Genomic DNA, 14,050 nt, shown 5'->3' on the forward strand with positions numbered 1-14,050 from the left:
AAACTTGTAAGCCAAAACCAAGATGTCCAACAACTCAACATTACAACCTTTCCAAACTTTTATATGTTTTGATTGCACTTTGGGAATTGCCATCAAGTTTGGAAGAGAATGACTGCATACAAAGCATTAGCAAAGGCACATGATGCAAGAAAGCAAACTTATATAGCCTAAGCCAAAAAAAAAAAAAAAAAAAAACACATACCTTCTCATTACACCCATCCACTTGCTCCAAATGTTTGTCTAGTTCTGCCTTGAATCTATTTAAGCTATCAACTTCTACAATGACAGATGGAAGTTTGTTCCATCAATCACCACCCGCTGGCTGAAGACAAACTTCTACACATCTATCCTACAACTGTCCTTCAATTTGAATTTATGCCGTCTCAGGTGATTATTCTGAGCAAGAGGAAGAATCTCATCAGCATTGAGCATGCTCAAACCATTATACACCTCAATCAGATCACCTCGCAGGTGCCTAGTCTTCAGAAACTGTAATTTGCAAAACTTAAGCCTTTCTTCGTAGGGGCAACCCTTTGTTCCATTCACTAATCTTGTTGCCCTTCTCTGTACTCGTTCCAACAGCTCTACATCCTTCTTAAAATGAGGCCTCCACACCTGTATACAGTACTCAAAGTGGTGCCTGACCATTGCCTTATACAAGGGGATAATCACCTCCTTATCCCTGCTAGAAAAATTCCCATATATCATTGACAAAACACCATGAGCTACTATTGCAGACCGTCTGCACTGCTCAGAAAACTTCATATCTGCCTGCACAATTACCCCCAGGTCCTTTTCACTCTCTACCACTGTCAGCGTAGTACCACAGAGTTGGTACGTTACTCTGGGATTACTGCTTCCCATATGTAGTACTTTACATTTGTCAATGTTAAACTTCATTTGCTACCTCTCAGTCCTTCTGCTCAACCTTTCTAGATCCTATTGCAGCAGTGTACTGTCATTAACGACCCTGCCAACCTTCGTATTGTCTGCAAACTTGGACATGAAGCCTGATATACCATCATCAATATCATTTATAAATATAGAAAACAACAATGGACCCAACACTGAACCTTGGGGGACTCCACTAATAACATTAGTCCATGAAGGGCTGTGTCCACTGATTACGACTCTGTCTTCTCCCACTCAACCACCCCTTTATCCATTGCAGCAATTTGCCTCCAATGCTACACTGCCCCAATTTGTGCAGCAGTCTTCCATTTGCAACAGTATCAAAAGCCTTTCTAAGATCCAAATATATGATATAAAAATCATTCTTTGCAACCTGTTCCTTTGTGACTACATCATAGTATCCAATCAAATTGGTCAGACAAGACTACCCCTTAACAAACCCATGCTGTCTGAGGTATAAATGAAGTCTTGTCTAGATGATCCTGCAATGCTTCTTTAACCAGTGCCTCCATTAATTTCCCTGGAACAGAAGTTTAACTTCTGTTCCAGGGAAACAGATCTGTAATTACCTGTGTCTCCCTTTGATCTTCATTTGTGGATTGGGGTCACATTTGCACATCTCCAGTCCATAGATACCTCCCCTGAGTCCAAGGAAGCTCTCATAATTATGACTAAGGATTTGCTTGCTTCCTTTGCTGCCTCCTTTAATATAATTGGATAGATTCCATCCACTCCAGGTGCCTTTCTTATGTTTATCCTCAACAATTTCTCCTCCACTTTACTCTCAGTTATTAAAGATTATCTAGCTTTCTGCCAGAGTTTAATACACCTCTGGCATTCCCCTCCCTGAATAAGTCCTCATGTGTGAATGTAGACGCAAAATATTCATTTAGTTTGTTAGCTACCTGAGCAGGATCATCAACAGTTGAACAATCGATATCAAGTGGACCAATCTGATTCATCCCCTTCCTTCTAGAGTTTACATAAGTAAAGAACTCTTTCCTGTTTTTCTTTGCATCCTTTGCCAAGGTTTTCTCATAATCTGCCTTTGCTTGCCTAACCTCTTTTTTGTGACTTGGTTACAGACCAGCTTATATCTATCATAGGCTTCTGTGTCACGTGATAATTTATATGCATCCATACATTTTTCTTCTATGCCACGAGCCTCATTAATTCATCTAACATACATTTAGGCCTGAACCCTGAACAGTATTTCTTAGATGGAATGAAAAGCCTAGTAGCTTCCAAGATTATTTCTTGGAATGCTTCCCATTTTGAATTTACTGTTGGTAACATCGTCAGTTGATCCCACTGTATAGAATTTAAATAAGTTTCAGACCACTCTAGTCACTTTTATGAAAAAACAAAAACCCTTCCCTTTATCCCTGATGGTAGTTACCTCTTTGAATAAATCCTACTTCAGCACACTGTGATCACTGCCACCTAGTGGTTCCTTTATCTGCAGGTTCTTAATGTTTGAAGAATCACTACTGATAATCAGATCAAGAGTATTACTCCCTCTAGTTGCCTCCCGAACATGCTGCTGTAGAAAACAATCATCAAATAAATCCACAAGAGCCTTGCTAGTGTGAGTGACCAAACCCACAAATTCCAGTCAATATCTGGGAAATTAAAATTCCCCATTATAAGACACTCTTATTTACTGGCCCACTCTATTTCTCTGTACAGTTGTTTATTATACTCAGCAGACCTATAACACACTCCTACTCTAAATTTTGCTTTTGCAGCGCTTACATCACACCAAACTGACTTGACACTGCACTGTCCAGCCATGTTGACTGGCTGTACTTCCTTGGATTTTATGTGTTTCTTAACCAATAGCATAACCTCTCCTCCCTTCTATCCTGTGTATCCTTCCTGTACACATTGTACTCCCCAAATTCCAGTTCTGCATTCCTTATATCTGTGTGACACCACATCTCTGTTATCCCAACAATATCTGCCTTTGAAGTTTTGACCAACACCTCAAATTCATCAAATTTATTTACCAAACTCCTAGCACTGGTGTACCCACAAGTATACATGCACCTGTTCCTATTCTTAGCTACCCTAACACAGCCCATGTATTTACTTGTACCGCAATGACTCCCAGTAGTCTCTGGAATCCCCTGCACCTTGTTTTCCAGGCTGCTGCTCATTTCAATAGAAGCAGTGCAATAATCACTTTCACCTCTGCCAGCGGCTACTCTTAATCTGTTAGTCCGTGTATCCCCCTCAAGCAAATATTCTTGCACCCTTTCTATTTAAGTGTATCCCATCCTTGTAGAAGCAGTCTCTCCTGTTAGCACAGACCAGGCTGAGAAAAAGTCTACCCCTTGAGTCTTGCACAATCTCGACAGGGCTAAATTGACTGATAAGGTTCTCATCATATACTCCCTCCTATTGCGTTTAGGCAGAATTGCAGACACTTTCAAATTCAACCCTAACTCATGGCTTTTTTTCAACATTAACCTGTACTTGTTATGTAATTCCGCCAGTCTCGTACTCTTAACTTCATTAGTGCCAATGTGTACAACAATATCACCCTTTGTGCCCTTAAAAAGTAATTGCCTATGTGCAAAGTCAGACCAGAACTGAAGTAACTGAAAATGGTTAGTCTTTTAGTACTTTATTGTTGTTTAAGTTCTTGTCTAGTTTTTCTACCTGAGAGGGAGGGAGGGAGAGGCAGAGGGAGAGAACGAGAGAAACTAACTGCTTACAAACAAATCTCTAATTGAACCGACAACCTAAAGTTAGTTCAGTTGCATATGATTCCTTTCACACAATATTTATGGCTAAATCTTCCCTTGAAATTTTTTTTTTAATGCAGACTGTGCATTGCTTTCCATCTGATATATAATAATTCTTCCTATGTTGCTATGTCAAGGAAGAATTGTAGTTTTCTCATCTTGGATACACTGCAACTTTGCAATAAAACTGATCTTGTTGTGACTCCACTGAACCTCAAACTGGTTCTCATCTCAAAAAAGGAGACCCGAATATTAAAAATTTAATGATTTAATAACACCAGCGAGCAAAAAGAGAAAAAAAAAAAAAAAACATTTTTTTCGCTCCCTGTTAAAATTTATGGTGATTCTTGTAGGTTTGACACTGCTGAATTCAAATATGGCAACCATATTGCCATAACACCCCCAATTTCAAGAGAGAAAGGATTAAAGTCAAAAACTATATTTCTAGTAAAAAAATTTTGTATATTTTAAGAATATGTTATATACAGTACTAAATATTGAACAATGGGTCTATTAATCTTATTCTATTTACAAAAATATTTATCTGATAACAAAACACTTATTTTGTTGTTTTTTGCCTTTTATAATCGTCCATTGGTGTCTCCCACATGAGATTCCAACAGTAGCCTGCCAACATATCTGGACTTCATTTTCCCTGGTATCTTTATTCCATTTGAGAAATATCTTGGTGAAATATTTCACCACGTTCATCGGAGACTGCTCCCAAGTTTTCAGGAAAAAAAAGTCTAAATGGGAATGTAGGAAATGAAGCTTTAAATGACATGTTGTGTCCCAACTCTAGATATACTAAATTTAGCTCATTCACAATTTTATTGTAATTTTGTAGTTTCTTGTTGCCTAAAGTTATGGCAGATGTTTTTGAATGCCTTCAAGGCTTTTATTTCTGTAGCATTTAGTTTTTTAGTGAATTCCTCATCTTGGAATAGCAGTTTGATTTGAGGAACCACAAAAATTTCCTCTTTTATCTTGGCCTCACTGATTTGAGGAAACTTTTGCCTTAAACAGGAAAATCTTACTTTTTGTCCACCACTTTCACAAATATATTTTTTTTTACCTAACTTGATGTGCAATGGAGGCAAATAGATTTTTGACTTATCCACCAGGAGGATGTGCTACATTTTTCTGGCCTGGTGTAGTTTCTGACCATTTTTTTACCTTGTAGTGGAAATCTTTCACTTGATTATTGCACTCACATAAAAAGCAGCAGTATTTAGTGTATCACCTTGCAACCCAGTCAGCAAAGCTACCACTGTTAGGTTGGCACAGATATTCCATTCATATAAGTGATAGCATATTTTTTGCAAAAGAACCCGTAGGTTCTCATACGTTTACAGATAAAGGAACCGATAGGTGGCAGTGATCACACAGTATACTGAAGTGGGATTTACTTATTCATGTGACTTCCATTTAAGACTAAATCTTGGAGGCTACAAGGCTTTTCATACCAACTAAGAAATACTGTTCAAGGTTCAGGCTTAAATGGATTGTTAGTTTGTTATTTTTGTTTTCAGGAGCATTAGCAACTAAGGCCATATTGCTCCGGGATATGCAGTGGTCATTCCCTGACCTTTCTGCATCCTCCGTATTTGGTGGTGACGGGCTCGAACCCCGGTCTAATCAAGAAGCGTGTGCTACGCACTGCTGCTCCTTCCCACCTGGCTACGGAGGCGCCTATGCTTAAATGGATGTCACATGAATTAATGAGGCTTGTGGCAGAGAAGAAAAATGCATGGGATGCATATATAAATTATCAGGCAAAAAAGAAGCCTATGCTAAAAACCACATGCCTCCACTTCACAGGGGTGTGTTCCAGATGTAACTCTTTCATTAATTCATGGACATTGTTATAGTAAACCAAACTACCATCCATGGAGTAATATATCATTATGTTAGCATTAGCATAGGCACATGATACAAGAAAGCAAACTTACATCAGCCAAAAAAAAAAACAAAAAAACAACAAAAAAAAAAACCCCTTATTTCACCCATCCACTCGCTCCAAATGTTTGTCAAGTTCTGCCTAGAATCTATTTCAGCTATCAACTTCTACAACGACAGATTGACGTTTGTTCCACCAATCAACCACCCACTGACTAAAGGCAAACTTCCACACATCTACCCAAAACCGTCTTTCCTCAATTTGAATTTATGCCCTCTCAGGTGATTATTCTGAGAAGAGGAAGAATCCCTATCTGCATTGAGCATGCTCAAATCTTTCAAGGCATTATACACCTCAACCACCTCGCAGGTGCCTAGTCTCCAGACACTAATTTGCAAAACTTAAGCCTTTCTTCGTAAGAGCAACCCTTTGTTCCATTCACTAATCTTGTTGCCCTTCTCTGTACTTGTTCCAACAGCTCTACATCCTTCTTAAAATGAGGCCTCCAGACCTGTATACAGTAAAGGTGTAGCCTGCCCATTACCTTATACAATGGGATAATCACCTCCTTATCCCTGCTAGAAAAATTCCTGTGTATCATTGACAAGACACCATGAGCTACTCATGCAGATCGTCTGCAATGATCAGGAAACTTCATATCTGCCTGCACAATTACCCCCAGGACCTTTTCATTCTCTACCACTGTCAGTGTGGTACCACAGAGTTGATACGTTACTCTGGGATTACTGCTTCCCATATGTAGTACTTTACATTTGTCAATGTTAAACTTCATTTGCCACCTCTCAGCCCATCTGCTCAACTTTTCTAGATCCTGTTGCAGCAGTGTACTGTCATTAGTGTCATTAACAACCCTGCCAACCTTTGCATCGTCTGCAAACTTGGACATGAAGCCTGATATACCATCATCAATATCATTTATAAATATAGAAAACAACAATGGACCCAACAATGAACCCTGAGGGACTCCACTAATAACATTAGTTCATGAAGAGCAGTGTCCACTGATTACCACTCTCTAATCTTCTCCCACTCAACCATCCCTTTATCCATAGCAGCAATTTTCTACATCAGCATGTTCGGGAGGCAACTAGAGGGAGTAATACTCTTGATTTGATTATCAGTAGTGATTCTTCATGCATTAAGAATCTGCAGATAAATGAACCACTTGGTGGCAGTGATCACAGTGTGCTGAAGTGGGAGTTACTCAAAGAGGTAACTACCATTAGGGGTAAAGGGAAGGGGTATTGCTTTCGTAAAGGCGACTACAATGGACTGAGACAGTATTTAAATTCTATACAGTGGGATCAACTGATGATATTGCCAACAGCAAATTCAAAATGGGAAGCATTCAAAGAACTTATTGTGGAAGCTACTAGGCTTTACATACCAACTAAGAAATATTGTTCAAGGTTTAGGCCTAAATGGTTGTCAGATGAACTAATAAGGCATATGGCAGAGAAGAAAAATGCATGGGATACATACAAATTAACACGTGACACGGACGCCTATGATAGATACAAGTTGATCTGTAACCAAGTTACAAAGGAGGTTAGGCAGACGAAGGCAGATTACGAGAGATCCTTGGCAAGGGATGCGAAGAAAAACAGCAAAGAGTTCTTTACTTATGTAAACTCTAGAAGGAAGGGGATGAATCAGATTGGTCCACTTGAGATCGATGGGTCAACTGTTGATGACCCTGCTCGGGTAGCTAACAAACTAAATGAATATTTTGCATCGACATTCACACATGAGGAGTTATTCAGCGAGGGGAATGCCAGAGGTGTATTCAACTCTAGCAGTAAGCTAGAGAATCTTGTAATAACTGAGAGCAAAGTGGAGGAGAAATTGTTGAAGATAAACACAAGAAAGGCACCTGGGGTGGATGGGATCTATCCAGTTATATTAAAGGAGGCAGCAAAGGAGGTAAGCAAACCCTTAGCCATAATTATGAGAGCTTCCTTGGACTCAGGGGAGGTACCCATTGACTGGAGATGTGCAAATGTGACCCCAATTCACAAAGGGGGATCAAAGGCTGACACAAGTAATTATAGACCTGTGAGTTTAACTTCTGTTCCCGGAAAATTAATGGAGGCACTGGTGAAAGAAGCACTGCAGGATCATCTAGACAAGACTTCAGTTATAGCTAGGACACAGCATGGTTTTGTTAAGGGGAAGTCTTGCCTGACCAATTTGATTGGATACTATGATGCAGTCACAAAAGAACTGGATGCAGGGAATAACTTTGATATTATATACTTGGATCTTAGAAAGGCTTTTGATACTGTTGCACATGGAAGACTGCTGCACAAATTGGAGCAGTGTGGCATTGGAGGCAAGTTGCTGCTATGGATAAAGGGGTGGTTGAGGGGGAGAAGACAGAGAGTGGTAATCAATGGACACTGCTCATCGTGGACTAATGTTATTAGTGGAGTCCCTCAGGGTTCAGTATTGGGGCCTTTATTGTTTTCTGTATTTATAAATGATATTGATGATGGTATATCAGGCTTAATGTCCAAGTTTGCAGACGATACGAAGGTTGGCAGGGTTGTCAAGGACACTACTGACACTATGCTGCTGCAACAGGATTTGGAAAGGTTGAGCAGATGGGCTTCGAGGTGGCAAATGAAGTTTAACATTGACAAATGTAAAGTACTACATATGGGAAACAGCAACCCCAGAGCAACGTATCAACTCTGTGGTACTACACTGACAGTGGTAGAGAATGAAAGGGACCTGGGGGTGGTGGTGCAGGCAGATATGAAGTTCTCTGAGCAGTGCAGACGAGCTGCAAGAGTAGCTCATGGTGTATTGTCAATGATATATAGGAATTTTTCTAGCAGGGATAAGGAGGTGATTATTCCCTTGTATAAGGCAATGGTCAGGCCACACCTAGAGTACTGTATACAGGCCTGGAGGCCTCATTTCAGGAAGGATGTAGAGCTGCTGGAACGAGTACAGAGAAGGGCAACTAGATTGGTGAATGGGACAAAGGGGTTCTCTTACGAAGAAAGGCTTAAGTTTTGCAAATTACAGTGTCTGGAAACTAGGTACCAGCGGGGTGATCTGATAGAGGTGTACAAAGCCTTGAATGGTTTGAGCATGCTCAATGCTGATGGGATTCTTCCTCTAGCTCAGAAAAATCACCTGAGAGGGCATAAATTCAAATTGAGGAAAGACAGATGTAGGATAGATGTGCGGAAATTTGCCTTTAGCCAGCGGGTGGTTGGTGGGTGGAACAGACTTCCATCCCTTGTCGTGGAAGTTGATAGCCTAAATAAGTTTAAGGCTCAGCTGGACAGGTATTTCGAACGAACAGAGGGGTGAAGTGGAAGTGGTTATTTTTATTTATTTATGTTACTTTTTTTTTTTTTTTTTTTTTTTTTTTTGGCTGATGCTGCATAAGCTTGCTTTCTTGCATCAAATGCCTCTACTAATGCTAATGCTAATTTGCCTCCAATGCCACGCTGCTCCAATTTGTGCAGCAGTCTTCCATATGCAACAGTATCAAAGGCTTTTCTAAGATCCAAATATATGATAGTTATTCTTTGCATCCAGTTCCTTTGTGACTACAAAGGAACTGGATGCAAAGGTGATCCTGCAATGCTTCTTTAACCAGTGCCTCCTTTAATTTCCCCGGAATAGAAGTTAAGCTAGCAGGTCTGTAATTACCTGTGTCTCCCTTTGATCCTCCTTTCTGGATTGGGGTCACATTTGCACATCTCCAGTCCATGGGTACCTCCCCTGAGTCCAGTGAAGCTCTCATAATTATGGCTAAGGGTTTGCTTACTTCCTTTGCCGCTCCTTTAATATAACTGGATAGATTCCATCTTCCCCAATGCCTTTCTTGTGTTTATCTTCAACAATTTCTCCTCCACTTTACTCTCAGTTATTACAAGATTATCTACCTTACTGCCAGAGTTACAACTCTGGCAGTAAGTAAACCAGACAATCTTGTAAGCTAGATAAGAGTGAATACACCTCTGCCATTCCGATCCCTGAATAACTCCTCATGTGTGAATGTCGATGCAAAATATTCATCTAGTTTGTTAGCTACCTGAGCAGGATCATCAACAGTTGACCATCAATATCAAGTGGACCAATATGATTCATCCCCTTCCTTCTAGAGTTTACATAAGTAAAGACTCTTCGCTGTTTTTCTTTGCATCCTTTGCCAAAGATTTCTTGTAATCTGCCTTCGCCTGCCTAACCTCCTTTGTAACTTGGTTACAGACCAGCTTATATCTATCATAGGCTTCTGTGTCACATGTTAATTTATATGTATCTCATGCATTTTTCTTCTCTGTCACATGTCTAATTAGTTCATCTGACATCCATTTAGGTCTAAATCTTGAACAATATTTCTTTGTTGGTATGAAAAGGCTAGTAGCTTCCAAGATTAATTCTTTGAATGCTTCCCATTTTGAATTTGCTGTTGGTAACATCATCAGTTGGATCCACCGTATAGAATTTAAATACTGTCTCAGACCACCGCAGTCACCTTTACGAAAGCAAACCCTTCCCTTTACCCTTGATGGTAGTTACCGCTTTGAGTAAATCCACTTCATCACACTGTGATCACTGCCACCTAGTGGTTCCTTTATCTGTAGATTCTTGATGCATGAAGAATCACTACTGATAATCAGATCAAGAGTATTACTCCCTCTAGTTGTCTTCCAAACATTCTGCTTTAGAAAACAATCATCCAATAAATCCCCAAAAGCCTTGTTAATGTGTGAGGGACCAACACACAAATTCCAGTCAATATCCGGGAAATTAAAATCCCCCATTATAAGACACTCTAATTTACTGGCCCACTCTATTTCTCTGCACAATTGCTCATTATACTCATCAGATTCATTAAGCCTATAACACATACCTGCTCTCATTTTTCCTTTCCCAGTGCTTATGTCACACCAACTAGACTCAACATTGCATTGGCCACCCTCATCAATTGGATGCACTTCCTTAGATTTTATGTGTTTCTTAACTAACAGCATAACCCTTCCCCCCTTCCTGTCCTGTGTATCCTTTCTGTACACATTGTACTCCCCAAATCCCAGTTCTGCGCTGCTTATGTTTGTGTGACACCATGTCTCTGATATCCCAACAATGTCTGGCTTTGATGTCTTGACTAGCACTTCAAGCTCATCGAATTTATTAACTATACTCCTAGCATTCGTATACATGCAAGTATACATGCACCTGTTTCTACTCTTAGTTACCCTAACACAGCCCATGTATTTACTTGTTCCACTATGACTCCCAGCAGTCCTGGAAATTCCCATTGCCTTGCTTACCAGGCTGCTGCTCAATTGCATTTCAATAGAAATAATGCAAGAATCACTTTTACCTCTGCCAGCGGCTACTGTTAATCTATTAGTCCATGTATCCCCCCCAAGCCAGCAGTTTTCCCGACCCACTTAACTCTGCCTCGATAGCATCAGCAAATATTCTTGCACCCTTTCTATTTAAGTGTATCCCGTCCCTGTAGAAGCAGTCTCTCCTGTTAGAATCATCTGATGTGTAAACAAAGGAGGTTAGGCAGATTATGAGAAATCTTTGGCAAAGGATGTAAAAAAAAACATCAAAGACTTCTTCACTTATATAAACTCTAAAAGGAAGGGGATGAATCAGATTGGTCCACCTGATATAAATAGTTTGACTGTAGATGATCATTCTCAGATAGCTACTAAAGTAAATAAGTACAGCCACTCCCCGGCTTACGTAATACTTGACTTATGGAAATTTGACTTTATGCAAGTTTTTGCCAGCCAGTGCAAACTTAAAAAAATCGTGGAAACGTATTTTCCATCCCGCAGGAATAAATGGAGGTATCGTGAAAATATCATAATAGGAGCCCAATAACACATTGTTTTTTTTCTTTGCTAATTCGTTCCAAGATCTTGGAAGTTGAAATTTTCGCTATATAACTAAGCTATTTATCTCTAAAAGTTCATTTTTATAATGGAAATTACACTACACTTTCACTGTTATCATATGTTCTGTTATAAGAACCGATTCTGAACGCCTTCATGATATTTTTCTAAAGCACATTTCTGGAGGTCACAACTATAAAACAATAAAAGCAATCTGCACTTTCCAGTTTATTGGGCTTTTCTGTCAGTGCATCTAATTATAAACAGTTAGTAAACAGGTTGATTTTATTGCATTTGTGGTAATACCAATAACTGCAATTGTGTGGGTTTTTACGCTATTATGGTGAAATGTGTTCCCCTTCACTGAAATCTTCAATCATATAAAATACAAATTTTCAGAAACTTCTTTTTATTCCTATTTACGTATTATAATAATGAAGGGAAAGCGACCAACAAAAAGTGCAAGTGGTGGCAGTGCTAGAAAACAAACAAAAAAAAATAAAAATAAATAAAAAAAACTGATTTAGAAATGAAAATGATTAATTAAGAAGTATGAAGCAGGGCAAAGTTTGTCATCTATTGCAAGGAATTAGGTCTCGCTGCTTCAACAGTATAAAAGAACATGTTAAAAGGATCAATGCATTTAAAATGAACAATGATCACAAAACAGCATTCGGGTGTATATCAAAGATAGAAAAGCTATTAATAATATGGTTGGAAAATCAGATTCAGAAGACAGTGCCCCTGAGTCCAATGGCCATTCAATCAAAAGCAAGAAGTATTTATGAAGATATTAAGGATAAGTACGGTGAACCCCAAGCCAAGTTTGTGGCAAGCAATGAGTGGTTTAATAGGTTAAAGCTTCGCATTGGTTTCCAAAACATTAAAGTATGCAGTGAAGTTGCCAGTGCCGATTCTGCAGCTGCAGAGAAATTTTGTGATGTGTTGGAAAAAAACCCTTCTAAATCTCCACAGCCCTCAACTTCCACAGCAGCATGCTTATCAAATGGAGACATTGATTCTGGCAATGATGCTCGAAAGGTAAAACTTGATGACGTTGTACCTGTCTTCTCTCTCATTGTAATTTTATATTTGAAAATTTTGTACACTTTTGTAAATTTTCCTGCACATTGGATAAAAAAATTGAATAAATAATTCTATTTACATGTTTGTCGAACATTTCTTTTTTTTGCTTCAATCAAATTTGCGAGTGCTGAATTAGCAATTAGGGAAATTCTGACTTATCTAAGTCGGGGAGTGGCTGTATTTTGCTTCTAAATTCACACATGAGGAGTTATTCAAGGAGCAGAAGACCAGATGTTTACAAAACTCAAACAGGGAGTTAAATGATTTTGTAATAACTGACAGCAAAGTGGACGAGAAATTGTTGATGTTAAACATAAGAAAAGTATCTAAGGTGGATGGGATCTATTCAGTTATATTAAAGGAGGCAGCAAGTAAGCAAACCCTTAGCCATAATTATGTGAGCATCCTTGGACTTAGAGAGAAGTCCACATGGACTAGATATGCATAAATGTATCTCCAATTCACAAAGGGAGATCAAAGGGTGATACGAGTAATTACAGACCCCTTAGTTCGACTTCAATTCTGGGGAAAATAATGGCATCACTGGTTAAAGAAGCATTGCAGAATCATCTAGACAAGACTGCAGTAATAATGGAGACACAGCATGCGTCTGTTAGGCGGTAGTCTTGTCTGACCAATTTGATTGGATACTATGACGCAGTCACAAAGGAACTGGATGCAAAAAATAATTTTGATATCATATACTTGGATTTCGGGAAAGCTTTTGATACTGTTGCATATGGAAGACTACTGTACAAATTTGAGCAGTATGGCATTAAGGGCAAGTTGATACAATGGATAAAAGGATGGTTGAGTGGGAGAAGATAGAGTGGTAATCAATGGATACTGCTCTTCATGGAGTGATGTTATTAGTGGTCCCCCAGAGTTTGGCATTGGGCCATTTTTGTTTTGTTCTTGTATATTTATAAATGATATTGATGAAGGTATATCAAGCTTAATGTCAAAGTTTGCAGATGATACAATGGTTGGCAGGGTTGTTAACAGTAATGACAGTATGCTGCTGCAACAGGATCTGGAAAAGTGGAGCAGATGGGCTGAGAAGTGGCAACTGAAGTTTAACATGGCAAATGCAAAGTACTGCATATGGATAGCAATAACACCAGTGAAATGTACCAACTGGGTGGTGTTACTCTCAGGCTAATGGAGAATGAAAGAGACCTGGGTTAATTGTGCAGTCAGACAAAATTTTCTGAGCAGTGCAGACAGGCTACCAGAGTAGGTCATGGGGTCTTGTCAATGATATACAGGAATTTTGCTAGCAGGGATAAGGAGGTGGTTATCCCCTTGTAAAAGGCCATGGTCAAGGCCACACCTTGAGTACCGCATACACATCTGGAAACCTCATTTTAGGAGGTATGTAGAGTTGCTAGAACGAGTACAGAGAAAGGTAACAGGACTTGTGAGAGGAACATAGGGGTGCTCTTACGAAGAAAGGCTTAAGTTCTGCAAATTGCAGTGTATGGAGAATAGGCACCTGCAAGGTG

General features: G+C 39.3%; 1 protein-coding gene across 3 annotated transcripts in view; it reads right to left on the reverse strand.

Moving 5' to 3' along the window:
• Vps4 (vacuolar protein sorting 4) overlaps positions 1 to 14,050 on the reverse strand; it is a 237,104-nt gene that overhangs the window by 105,879 nt on the left and 117,175 nt on the right. The window lies entirely within an intron of this gene.

Source organism: Mastigoproctus giganteus, chromosome 7 (genome assembly GCF_048544385.1).
Source record: "Mastigoproctus giganteus isolate SK-2022 chromosome 7, ASM4854438v1, whole genome shotgun sequence".
In the NCBI taxonomy this organism is placed as follows: Eukaryota; Metazoa; Arthropoda; class Arachnida; order Uropygi; family Thelyphonidae; genus Mastigoproctus; species Mastigoproctus giganteus.